This window comes from Zonotrichia leucophrys, chromosome 4 (genome assembly GCF_028769735.1).
Source record: "Zonotrichia leucophrys gambelii isolate GWCS_2022_RI chromosome 4, RI_Zleu_2.0, whole genome shotgun sequence".
NCBI classification, from domain to species: Eukaryota; Metazoa; Chordata; class Aves; order Passeriformes; family Passerellidae; genus Zonotrichia; species Zonotrichia leucophrys.
In genome coordinates, this window is record NC_088173.1 from 62,273,289 (window position 1) to 62,287,268 (window position 13,980).

Genomic DNA, 13,980 nt, shown 5'->3' on the forward strand with positions numbered 1-13,980 from the left:
ATTGACAAAGAATTTGAGGCCCATAACCAATGGTAAAGCAGTTTCTGTTTGTCAGCTATTGGTGCAATTTCATACTGTTATACTGTATTCTCATTGTAATGTTATAGATATTTCTTAGATGCAAACTTTTCTTCTACATACTAGTCAGACCATCTACTTTTGATAATGATTTTTCCCAGGATGCATGAAACAGCATTTTGTTCTTAAAAAATTACACTCCTCCTTATTTTAAAACTTTTTCAAACAAAAAAAAAAAGGCATTCAAAACTAAATTTTACTTATATGATACTTTGCTGGGAGAGTGTATTGCTGAAAGATTTTATCCAGACAACAGTTTTATACTTCCATTTAAAAAAATCAGTATGTCTTTACCATAGCAAAAAAAAAAAAAAAAAAAAAAAAATCACAAAAGTCCAAGTCAGTGTTTATTTTATGAAGAAGACTTAGCCATTATGATTTTGGACGTTTTTTTTAAGCTTGATATAAAAAAATGTCTAATTATTTTCTTTAGAAGAATGACAACAGATATCATGTAATACACATTTGTGGTTTATCAGCTACCTAGTGTATCTCCTACATAACTGGCTTGCTTCACCTGAGTTCAGATGACCGCAACAGCTTATGTCAGAAATCTGCCAGTATAATTCAGTAGCTCTTAACAAAGGCTTACACTTATTTTCTGGATTCAATGACATGTACAGAAGAACATATTGCAGCTTCTGATTACATGAAGAATCCTGCATTCATCACTGCCTTCCCAAATAGGTACGCATTTCTCTTCACCCACAGTGCTGAACTCAGAAAAATACTCAATGTTATGCATTTAACTCATAGAATAATTTCTTTTACTGTTAAAAAATTGTTTCTTTGACAGTACATGCTGAAAACATGAACCACATTTTTAATCCTATTAAGAATCCTCAGACAGTGGATTGAATGAACACGTAATGGAGATTTTTGGATAGAGATGGCTATGGATAATGTTCCTGTTCTCATCTGTCCACTACTTGTGCTTTGTTTCAAGACTGTGTGAAACTACAAGGTGTGTGGGTGGATCTCATGGATAATTTTGTAATAAATAAAATAAAATTACTTTCAATGGCTAGATAGCATACCCGTAGCATTACAAAGAAACTACATCGAGTGGAGCATTTCCGGAATTTTTCACATGGAACGCTTTGCTATTGGAAATGTCATTTGTTAAGTTTAAAATAGTTTAAAAAGGTGCACTAATATTTATGATTTTCAAGAAAACAAATGCTGATTTTTTATTTCTATTATTGAAATAGGTTTTTTCATTTGAATGTTATAAATAAAATAAGAAGCACCCTAGCCAGTTGATCTATTCAAACAACATGCCCTAATTGTTCTGAAACAAAAGATGTCAGAATTTTCCATGGAAAATTTATTCTGAAAGGACAACATGGTACAAAAATCAATGTAAATCTCTGCTATAGTTAAGATGGAATCAATATATATTTAACAGAGATCTTGCATTATTACATTGAAAGAAGACAATGAGACTGGAAGCAAGACGTCAAACACAGGCAAAAATTTGCAAATTATTAATTGTAACCTCTCTTAGATTTGTAATTTGCCCTTTTCATATTTCTAATGAAGACCATAAAAATTACTTCCATAATTCAACTTTTTAAAAGATTTTCTGGTGGTTTGTAGGCCTTTCATGATTCAAGATCAATAACTTTAAGGATGCCAGGATTTGTCTTACTGTCTTGGCTTCTTTGTGCAGCCCTGCTCACTACTCTTTCAGTCATATTTTTGATGCTGCTTTGTCCAAAAAGGTATTATTGCAGTTCTGAGACAGAATGTGCATGCTAATTTCTCCAAAGAATAGTACAATAAATCAATGTTACCATAAAATGTGCATGAAGAAGGAAATAGAACCGAGTAGGAAAAATAACCACAGGAAAAGACACTCTAAAACTGCAGCAGATTTAAGCAAAAAAACTTACTGCTGTTCTTAGTCATTCTTCTAAAAAACAAAACCAAAAAGATTCCTGAAGAAAAATCATTGACTGCTCTTTTCATTACACATCTTTAAATGCCCCTCCTCTAGTACTACTTATCTTTGAAGATAATTCTTAGGACTAGCACTCAGCACCTCAGTAAATGCTTTTATTTCTCAGCACTGTTTGTCTTCCTCTCCCCTTGAGAGCCTACTCAGACACCCACCCACACAGAGATATTTTCTGACCTTGTGAATTTTAAAACATGCATTCTGAGTAGTGGAGAATTGCAGTAGCTGAGGTTAATAATTAACCATGCCCCTTAAACCCCTAGGAGGCACTCACTTGCTCACTTACTTCAGACCCATCACCCCCAAGAGACACCTGTTACAGTGCTTGCTCACTTGAAATTTAAGTGTTCCTATTTCTGTCTCAAATGTTGGAGAACAGGTTAGTGCAGACTCGAGGCATATTGCTGCCAAGGGTTTACTTCCAATTTACAATGACTTGAAGAGAGAGAGAGATTTGGAAAGAACAAGTAATGTACCAGCTTGCTACTGCAAATGGATTTCAGGAATTTAGAATTCAGTGGCTCAGCTGGTGGTTTTTTTCTCCCTTTTTTTTAAACATTATTTATAGTTATATTGAAAGGCAGAGTTAATGCCAAATATGTCAAACCCAAATAAATCTCTCTACTTGAAAACAAGCTAGAGAGGCTTCAACATGAGTAGTCTGGCATACAGAACAAATTTTCTTTTGATCCTAACCTATTTCTGTATAAACTAGTAGGTAAAAAATGTATTATTAATTATTAATTATTAGTTATTAAAATGAATATGACCTGATAATAGCCCTGTGGTTTTACAATGCCTTTGTAGCTCCTCAATCTCTTGTGAGATTTGAGTGTAATTCACTATTGATTATAATCAATGTGCTTTTCATTTGCTGCCTAAAGAGGAAATCAGCTTCCTTTAGGCATTACTCTTCCATGAGAATATGAATGGAAGTTGATCCCTATATTTTGACCTCTAGATGGTTCTCTGATGCCTTTGGGAAGAACTAGCTCTACAGCCCCTAACTCTCCCCTCACATTTTGAAAGCTAGGTAAAGAAAAAAGAGAAGCCTTGTAACTACCCTTTCAGTCTATCATTGCCATGTTTGCACTAAACAGAACATATTAGGAAGCTGTTCTTAGTAGATATAGGAGGTTAAATAAAGTAGAGAGTCTTCACTATTTGGAAGGCTGATTTTGACCTCACTCATGCTCTTGTAACAGGATTGTAAGTTCTATGAAGTCACCCTCTGATTTAAATTGCACTGGATACCAGAATCTCTTTCTAAAACTGTCTCCATGTCACATTTCTGTCAAGGATCCTACTCTTGGATCAAAAAGGGATGATTTTTCATATTTATCTTAACTAGTGATGCCGTGAACTGAACAGTCAGAGAGATGTCATTGACCATCTGTGAAAGACCACAGTCAGAGCTAAAGCTTGACTATTTATCAACTGACCTAGAAAGTGGAATGCACTGTGGTACTGTCTTATGACACAAAAAGTTAAGTGAATTAAAGTATCCTCTACTGCTCTGAAGATTCAGACAACTTATGTTTTGCTTACTTCATATGATTATATACAAGCAGCAAACAGAACTTACTGGTACTCATTCATATTCTGAATTGCTTGTAGATTACAACATCATAGCCCAGTCTAAAATTATCACTCGTTCATAAAGTTGTTGTTCAGGAAGTTTAAGTACTGAAAAATATCTTGATATCTTTGAAGTGTGGGTCAGATTTATTTATTTACTACAAAAATAATTCCGGGTCCAGGCCTGTCTTTATGGCGAAACACTGAACACTAAAATGTTGGACATAAATTATTGGAGGAAATACCAATGATTGTACTATTGCTGAGTAAACAGAAAACAGTTTCAAACAGCTGACAAAATGTCTGAAAGTATATGAGTGACTGATGAGTTTATATTTCAGAACTATGGAAAAGCATTGGAATGATAATGCTTTTTGAGCTTTGTTCCTACAAATATTTCTACTCTGATTTAATGTCACTTTAACATTTCTTAGTATTTTGACAGCAAACATGGCCATCTGCATTGTTAATGCATCTGCTTGTAATACAATTTTTCTGTCACCACAGTACTTTCTTATCCTTTTTTCAAGTCTGAATGTGGTTGAATCTATTATTTCCTTGTCAATTATAGTTTCTCTAAAGTCTGATTCTGGATTTGGTCATGAAATACCAGTTTAGGAGCATCCAAAATGGAGATCAATATGTATCAATGGAGATTATCTCTCAGACATACACAAGGTTTCATATAAAAGTAAGATCATAGAATCACTGAATCACTAGTTTGGAAGAGACCTTCAAGTTCATAGAGTCCAACCTGTGCCCTAACACCTCAACCAAACCATGGCACCAAGTGCCACATCCAGTCTTTTTTTAAACATATCCAGGGATGGTGACTCTGACTCCACCATCTCCCCAGGCAGACCATTCCAGTACTTGATCACTTTTTTCGTAAAAATTTTTATTAATATCCAGCCTAAATTTCCCTGGGTGCAGCTTGAGACTGTGCCCTCTGGTTCTGTCAGCTGCTGCCTGGAGAAAGAGACCAACCCCACCTGACTGCAAACACCTTTCAGGGAGCTGTAGAGAGGGATAAGGGCACCCCTGAGTCTCCTTTTCTCCAGGCTGAGCACCCCCAGCTCCCTCAGTGGTTCCTCACAGGGTTTGTGTTCCCAACCCCTCTCCAGCCTCGTTGCCTCCTCTGGATGTGCTCGAGGGTCCCAAGGTCCTTCCCAAACTGAGGGGCCAGAGCTGGGCACAGCACTCAAGGTGAGGCCTCACCAGCGCTGAGCACAGGGGCAGGATGCCCTCCCTGCTCCTGCTGCCACACTGTTCCTGACACAGGCCAGGAGGCCCTTGGCCTTCTTGGCCACCAGGGCTCCCTGCTGGCTCATGTTCAGCTGGCTGTCACCAGCACCCCCAGGGCCCTTTCTGCCTGGGGACTGTGCAAACACACCATCCCCAGCCTGTAATGCTGCAGGGGGGGTTTGTGGCCAAAATGCAGGACTCAGCACTTGGACTTATTAAACTTCACCTTATTGGACTCTGCCCATCCATCCAATCATTCCCAGTCTCTCTGGTGACCTACCCCTCCTAAACCTGCTGCTGCTGGCTGGGTCTGATACCCTGGCCCTCCTGTGAGTGCTTTGTGATGACACTCAGCATAAATTGTTCCATAGCCATACCTGGTACAGAGGCCAGGCTAACAGGCCTATAATTACCAGGATCCTCTTCCCACCCTTTTTGTCAATGGGTGTCACATTGGCCAGCTTCCAGCCATCTGGAACCTCACCAGTGAGCCAGGACTGTTGGTAAATGATGGAGAGCGCCTTCCCAAGCCCATCTGCCAGCTCCCTCATCACCCTGGGATGGATCCTGTCTGGGCCCATGGATGGATGAACATCCAAGCATCTCAGCAGCTCTCTGACTGCCTCCTCCTCGATAGCAGGGGCACCATTCTGCTCCCTGACACCATCTACCAACCAGGAGGACACTTGTCCTTTGGACAAGCTGTCTTCCCACTAAAGACTGAGGCAAAGAAGGCGTTAAGCCTAAAATGAGCAGCATGAGAATAGTGAATGCAGAACAAAGCATTACACAAATGATTCTTTGTGTAAAGACACTCATCCCGGGGTGTGTGTGCAGAACCATTAAATTTCATACAGGTTGTATGGGTATATTTTAAGTGAAGTTGTGTGAATGATTATTTCTATAAGATTAAGAAGAGAGGGATTTTCTATCCAAAAAGTTTCATTGCATTAGCACTATTGCATGTGAGTTCTGTGCAGGGGTCACTGAACTGCAGAAGTTCTGATAACTTATAAAACCAGTAGGGTTCTTCCACTCATAATAAGTAGGGAGAAGAAAAATATATAGAAAAGAAAAAGCATTTGATTTATAGGAAAAGATACTTTTTTATCAAAATGAAAGTTTGTAGGGGAAATAATGGAATTAAGAAAACAGTTGTTTTCTTAATTCCATTATTTCTTGTTGAAAGCATTTATCTTTTATAAACATGTATTCAAAACATATATTGCTCAATTCACCTTAAAAACCAGCTAAATTCGGAAAGAAGAAATACAAATATTTTATTTTTGAACTTAGTATTTTAAATTCCTTCAAAATCCCTTCCTTATCTTTTCACAAAATATGAATAAAGTTTGCACTGAAGTGACGTTTTGTTTTTCAAGCCACTTGCAGAGGAAATTTGCAACTCAACTTCAATGTAATTAAATGTCTCAGTGTTACAAAAAATTATGTTCTTAGAAACAGGCATAATTGAAATTGTTTCAAGGAATACAGATTTACAAAAAAACCCTTGTATTTTTATCTGTACAGAAAATATTTCAGATATTCACATACATAATAATAATAAAAAAAAATTATCCTTTTCTACATTAAAATGGAAAAAAATCTAAAAAAAATCTCTTACAGTTTTCTTGGACTTGACAATCTCTTTTTTTAAAGAATAGTCTTTCAACACTTTAAATGTTATTTTATTTCCTTGTGAATTACCAGGTATTTTTGTATACATCAAAAAATATCTATTTGTGCCATGCTTGTCATGTCCTATTTAGAGTATCTGTGAGCTCAACCTTGATCTTAAAATTAGAATTTGAAATATTAACATAATTGTGAAGCTAAAGAAATTGTAGTTTCAGCTGGCTTTGCAGTTCAGTGAAGTTGAGCTGATTTGAGAGCACACATACTCCACTGAGGCAGAGAAGCCTCAGAAGATATTTTTTAAGTTGGGACACAGACAATGTTTGTAAAATCCTACTGCTGTGCCCATTACTTTTAGTTATTCTTGCTGTGTTTATTTGCAGAGGCTAATAATTTGGAAACAATTGAAAGAAATTTGCATAATGATATGCAGTATTGGAAACATTTTATCAGTGATGTTTTCATATTTATAGTAGGGTTGCTGGCCAGAAATTTTCATAGAGTTTTGTTCCACTTTTCAAGAAGATTCATGGCATAAAAAACTCAGCAGTACCCCTTGTGTTCTGGGTTCTTAGGGTTGTGGTGGCCCCCTGCAATGTCTTCAGTTATTTGAAATCCTGTTTCATTAGCTTGTGCAGTTTTTCCCATCTGTGCTCCCAACAGTCTCCACCAAAGGCTTACAAAGTCTACTTCTGAGGTCAAAGAAATCATTATACAGAGGTAAAGGGTATTCCTTGTCTTGAATCTACAGATGGTTGAAAGACATTGCCAAAGCAAAACATGACATTTGCGCAGAGCCAGGAATTAAACCCAGCTTTGCAACATTCTTTTCCTTTCAACTTCCTTCCTTCTAACTGAAGAGTGCTGTGATAAATGCAATTACATGAGCATCACTTAATTTGCTATTAGAAAATTGTGCACTTTCTGTTACCTTTTACATAATGATTTAAACAGGTGCAATTTCATCTTTGAAGGCATGAAATTAAAGACAACAAAAAGATAATTGGTCTAACTGTTCCATTCAGAATTCTGAATAACTATACATTCAATTCTACACAGACTGTGGTTTTACATCTGTTTTGATCCAATAACCTATAATCATCTAGAACAATCTGAGAAAGCCATGTCATTAAGATGAAGATATCTGCATAAAATCAATTATAATTTATTTATTTAAATCTGTCTTAAAGTCTCACAAGTATTGAATTCCTTTTTCTCTGTAACATTCTTGAATTAAGTTTCTTTCCCCTACATCTGCCCAGACTTTCTGCTTTGTTTGTCCTGAACTGGAAAGAGAAACATTTTTTCTACCACTTATCTGGGAGAATTTTTGGACAAAACTCAAATATAAATATTTGTGCTTTAAAAGTTACAGACATAAAACTGATGCAGTGCTAAATGATTTTGTTGGCCAGATGGCATAGTGGCAGGAGCAAAACAGCAAAATGGGAGAGCAGCATTTAATTCTGGACTTTGAAATAGGGGTCTGCTCTTGGTGAGATTGATACTGTTTTATTTTTAGAGGGCATTGACCAGAAAGCGTTTTGTTAATGCCAGCTGGCTTTGTGAAGTGCATGCTGCCTCATGCAATCAAGATCCAAGACTGTCTGCAGCCATGACAATGCTGTTGCCCGTTATGTTGTTTTGTTTGAGAAAAGAAAAACAACTTGGTATAACTAGGGAAAGAACAGACGTCTGGAGTCAGACAACAAGAGTACATTGATTTATATCAGCCAAGGGTTTGACCTCCCTAATCTTATTCATTCACATGGAGTAAATGAAGAATAAATAGTGAAATTAATCCTGAAAGTTGCAGCATTCAATGTGGAAATTGCACACATTCAACTATATGGTGTTGTATAAATACAGACGCAAAGCACTTAAGAAGCTCACAAACAGCATTCCAGTGCAATTCATTTAGAGCTGGCTGGGGTGACTTCTCACAGAAAACCAATTTGTGGTGTAGATGCATAGCAAAGTTTAGACTGAAGCCCGGATTCCTTGCCAGAAAGGCTCTCTCTGTTATATCCAGAGAGAAAATCCAAGCAATGCTGCTGCCCTGCTGAATATTAAGAATGATCATGTCCTGTGAGGATTCCAGTACTTGATATCGATGCAGTTTATCAGAACCTGCAGACCAGCCTAACCCTGTGGAGCATGTGATTCTTTTCGAAGTTACATGACATTTTAAAGATGTGACCTTAATTTTTTCTGAATGACAATACTTTAAAAACTATGTTCTAGAATGAAAAATTCTTACATTTTATTTTCATTCTGTTTTTTGCTTTAGTCAAATGTTACTTTTTTATTTTGTGACACCTAATCATCCCAGAACTGATAATGTTACATTCTTTATCTCGCTTTATGTTCTGCATGACACTGTATGATGAAATAATGGAATTACATCAAGTGTCCAAAGCATTTTTTGCTCTTGGTCCTTCCCTTTCTGGAGAGAAAGAAAGGCGGTTAGGCACATTTTCTTTAATGATGTCTTAATACTAAAAACTTTGGAACTGCTAACAAGCATCAGACTGTCTTGAATTACAGTCACAGCATTAAAAACATTCCTAGATGAATATTTGAGAAAATGCACAGTAAGAATGACTTGGGATGTCTGAAAACACAACATGGACTTCTTTTAATCATCTTTCAATCACAGTATTGTTCTCTTGGCCTGCAGTTTCTTCCAGGAAATTCATCAGGCAATTTCCTTCCAGTGATGCTGAAAGATACCAATTTGGTCTATAGCTGTGAAATGAGAGAATATGAACTCCAGTTTTTGATCTCTTTGTAGAACTTTCTAGACACTCAGTGTCTTTAAGAACAATTTTGATAATGTTCTTATGATCTAAAAATATCTGTAAAAGTGTGACTGACAGGGATGACTATGCAGTGACTATTAAAGCTCTAGGGTTTAGTGAACCATAATTTGGACTCATCCTTCATCAGCCACATAACAAAATGTATCATGAATCTTTTTTTTCTATTTTATTTATAAGAGACATTCAATCAAAACCAGCCATTTATGAAGCCTAGAGTATTTTTTCTTTCTACTGTCTTATTTTCAGAATGCCTTAAAGTGGTTAAAGGAACATGAGATCTAGCAAATACATGTTAAGGGAAATTGGTGCATCTTTCTCACAAACAAACAAATAACCAATCCAAAGAAATGTCTGTGAACCTTTCCACAGTTGAGCTGCACATAAAAGGTTTTGGAAGGGAAGCAAAAGACCTGAATCTTTTACAAGGGAATCTTTGCATCAATCTGTGGTTCTAATCATTGAAGGACATTCTGTGTTCATCAACAGAATAAAGTATTTTTATATAACCTATCCCTATATAATGATGGTTGTCATACCTGAAGTTTTACATGTAAGCTTTGTTAAACTGTTGGTGCAATCAGACATGTACAGCCATGTTTTTAATTGAGTAGGTGCTCTGTTTTTAATGTGGACAAGCTAGAGAATATTTCAACTAGTGTGACTATTAAAACCTACTGATAGCAACAGTACATGAAAAACAGATCTATGAAGTGTTACCTGTGAGTAATTTGAATTTAAATATTTTATTATAACTCATGCTTTCCTTTTTTTATGGTATTTCATGTGTGCATATTACTTTGAGTTGTATTCAGATACATAAATTTTTCTGATGATTTTTCCAAGTGTATGATGAAAATATTTTGAGTAATTAACATATATCCTTCTTTTTTGGGGCCAAATCTGATGTGAAAGATAAAAGTGATTTTGACATGAAAAAATGAAATTTAAACTGCACATGTGAAAATCAAGTCCTAAGATAATAAAAGTAGTTATATTCAAGGATTTAGTGAGGACCATGCTGTTTTTCCCCAGACAATTGTCTCATTGGCTTCTCCAAAAGTCATGCTTTTAATATTTGGCTAGAACATGCACTGACAAACATCTGCCAGGAAAGTTTTTATTAGACAACACAAGTTAACATTTGTTTTAATATAATTTCACCACCAGATTTTTGACGGAAAAAAAATTGAATCAATCCTGTTCTTCTGTGACATTACACTATTTTCTCAGTTATACTTGCATAACAAGTTGATGGTTGTAATCTATCCCACAAGTGAATATATCAGTACTTCTTATAAAGTTGTGCATACAAAGCACCTTTAATATGTTAACAACATTCTCAAATAGTTAATGAACATTTAGAGTCAAGTCTAAAGTAACTGTTTCACATTTCAGTACTTGTAAACAATTTGCTTTATATAATATTGCTGACAATTACAGAGTGACTTTTAACCTACAGACACAGGCATGGTGTTTCAGATGGCCATAGTAGAAAAGAGGAAGCAATAGCTTCATATCAGCAAGTTCATAATTTATTAATTTGAAAAAAAACCATATTTTCCTTTTTTGTATTTTGGGTATTTCTGCAACCATTAGTTTTTTATAATTTAAATATATGCTTTTAATTTTGAAATACCCACTAAATTCAAACATTTTCTTACAGTAACAGAAAATGCATATAATATCTTTTCAGTAATGCAATCCTTTTAAATTATTTTTTCTATATGAAATGCAAAAAATAAGCAAATTAACAAATACGTCCACATCTTTATCAGGAGTTTTAATTACACAAGGTACCTGTGTAGATAAATATTGTTGGGGTGTAGTTCTGGTTATAGACAACATCTGTTATTTAGTCTGTAACTACCTTTTATCATTTTCCTCTTCAATTACCTTATTCAAATGTATTTTTTCCAACAATATATCTGTCACAAGGAAAGTGTATGTAATCTTGATTAAAAAAATAATGATGGAACAAATTGTATTTTCACATTCATTCAAGTCTTTTTTTCCTGTATAGTACAATCTATACTGCTTTTCCAAATATCTAAATTCTGGAAAAAATTAATAATTTTGCATTTCAAGGCCTTGCATTTTGAGTCTGTGGCATGTTTATTATTATAACTTGCATAGCTACAGTGTTCACCAAGATGGCATTTGTTTCATCTGACTTGAGTGATCTCAAATTATGTAGCTAATTTAAATTCTTCAATACACAGTGAAGAAAATTGCCATTCTATTAAACATCTTGCAAGAAGGGATACACTTCTTGATTTCTGCCCTTTCATTTTTTTGGAGAAGTGTAGTTGACTGAGATTTTACTCCTGAGGTTATATTGTCTAATTTATAGGAAATTTGTCAAGGCTTTAAAACTCACTATGTCTTTAAATTTCAGACATTTAAGGTTAAAGAATAATTTGGATAACTTAGATGAATAATGAGTAAGCAAACATTGAGGACTACATTGTAGGTAAAAAACAATACAAAATATTGAGTATATTACCTAATTTTGGAAAACATTTCAACTGCAGATTTTGGATAATATGTCATCATCAATACAATTTTGGTGACCAGTGCGAAAGTCCTTATCCCGAATCACCCAGAAAAAGAATGAATCTTCGTACCTGTATTGAATATATTTACATATCTTCCCTATTAAACTGGAAATGTCTTGTTTATACATTCATATACATTTAGAATTTGATCTCATTGTTCAGGAGTTATTGCAGAATTTTCCTAAAATTTGATGCTGTGACCCTCATGTTTATATTGGGCTAGAGTCTTGTGAACGGTAACTGAAACTAAAATAGTTGCAATAATATTAATAATCGGCTTTTTTAACAATGACAGCACATAGGTGAGATCTAAGACACAAAAAAAATTCTACTTTGATTCAGTGCATGCATTAGTAATTCAAAACTTTTCCTTTTTTTTTTTTGTTTTTAGCTAATCATTTCTATAAAGAACACTCTGGTGTATTTTCAATTTATTCCAAATATTTCATCTGAGCAGCAAGAATATTCTCCATTACATAGAAGACATTACTTGTGCATCAGTGATTTGTTAATACTAAGGCTTCATATGCTGAAAGGTTCGTATATGCCTTAGCTTTCTGCGTCTCATTTCAGCAGCATTCTGGCAAAGATTCCTTTGCTGACAGGCCTCTCTTTGAGCAGAGAAACAAAACAAAGTAATTTTTAAAAACTGTCTCTGTCTACAACAGCAAATAGAATGTCTCAAGAGGAATTGATTTGAAGGGTGAAAAAGTGGGCTCTGGGACTTATTTTCATACAATATGCATTTTGTGGACGTTCACTGCGGAGTAGCTTGTCTGATATTGTGAACTGAGCTTCTTTTAGCTCAAGACATCTAGGGAGGCTTTGGGATCATTTTCTTCTTTGGAATTTGATCCAAAAGGGTCGAATATATTTGCCTCTTGATACTTCTTCTAAGGATAACAAAGTACAAACTCAGGGATGATAAGGAGATTAATTTCTGTAGTCCATACCTTAGGTGAACTAAAATGTTGTGTAAATGACTATTGAAATGGTTTATAAAGGCCTTCCTCCATTCTAGGGCTTGTTCATGCCTGATAACTAGGTTTGAGAGCATATTCTTTTTCCTTTCTAGACATTAAATTATATAATAATATTCCCGATTCAAGAGAAGATGATGATGTTCGCAACCCAAACATTTGGGTGATTGAGCTGGTAAGATGGAAATTAGGGTTTTGTTTGTTTTCAGCTAGTTAAAGACTTTAGTGAAACAGCACAGCAAAGATAAAGATTTCTCATGCTGAAAGACAGGAGCTGAGAGACACAACACTCTGTGATCTAATATCCCTGGAGTAGTTTCAGGCAGCATATTCTCTACTGAAAACCAAAGAAAACAAAACAAACTCCTCCAGGAAAGAAAGGCTCCCCAAATATTTCAGCAAAAGATAATATCACAGAAAAGTCTGAGAGAACGGAAGCCAAGAATGTGAAAGTGTAAGCAGTGTATAGTACCAGATATTGGACTCTTAGCTAAAAGAAGACTTTTATAGTGTTTTAATAATAGATTTGAGTCAAAGAAGTGTTCAGAAGATTTCAAGGGAAATTATTAGAAAGAGTAGAATATTGGAATCTAATGCATAGAGTTCAGAAAAAAATACTAGATACACTGAATTTCTGTTTAGTCTTCATGAAAGTTATAGGAAAACCTTCTGTTTTAAGAAAATTGAAGGGGATATGATAAAAATCTTAATTCATGTTGTAATTGGTCTTGGATGCTACTTCATGCATTTAATTTTGCAGCAGAATAATAGGAGAGCACTTCAGTGTCATAGGTGCTTTGTGTTTATAATTTTTAAACAATTGGACACAGAAGTGATAACAAAAATACATTTTATGAGCAGTCAAAAGAGTATGCTAAAATTATTTTGACTGTCTCTGATGCAGATTCTCATTTATTCTTGGTTTTTTTATGCTCACATTTCAATGGCTAGCAAGAGCTCTTGTGATATGCTAAGAATATTGGCCTACAAGCCTTCTAAGATTTTGTCTAAATTTTCTAAACAAGCTTGTGTGTCATATTTTGATATAAAGATTCTCACACAGAAGAGCGTTGTATCTTTGTGAATATCTTTGAGTAAGAAATGCTCTTCATACTATTGGTTCTTTG

The 13,980-nt window shown here is 35.1% G+C and overlaps 1 protein-coding gene across 6 annotated transcripts in view; it reads left to right on the plus strand.

The window, feature by feature from the left end:
* Positions 1–13,980, plus strand: part of PCDH7 (protocadherin 7) — a 265,893-nt gene that overhangs the window by 100,887 nt on the left and 151,026 nt on the right. The window lies entirely within an intron of this gene.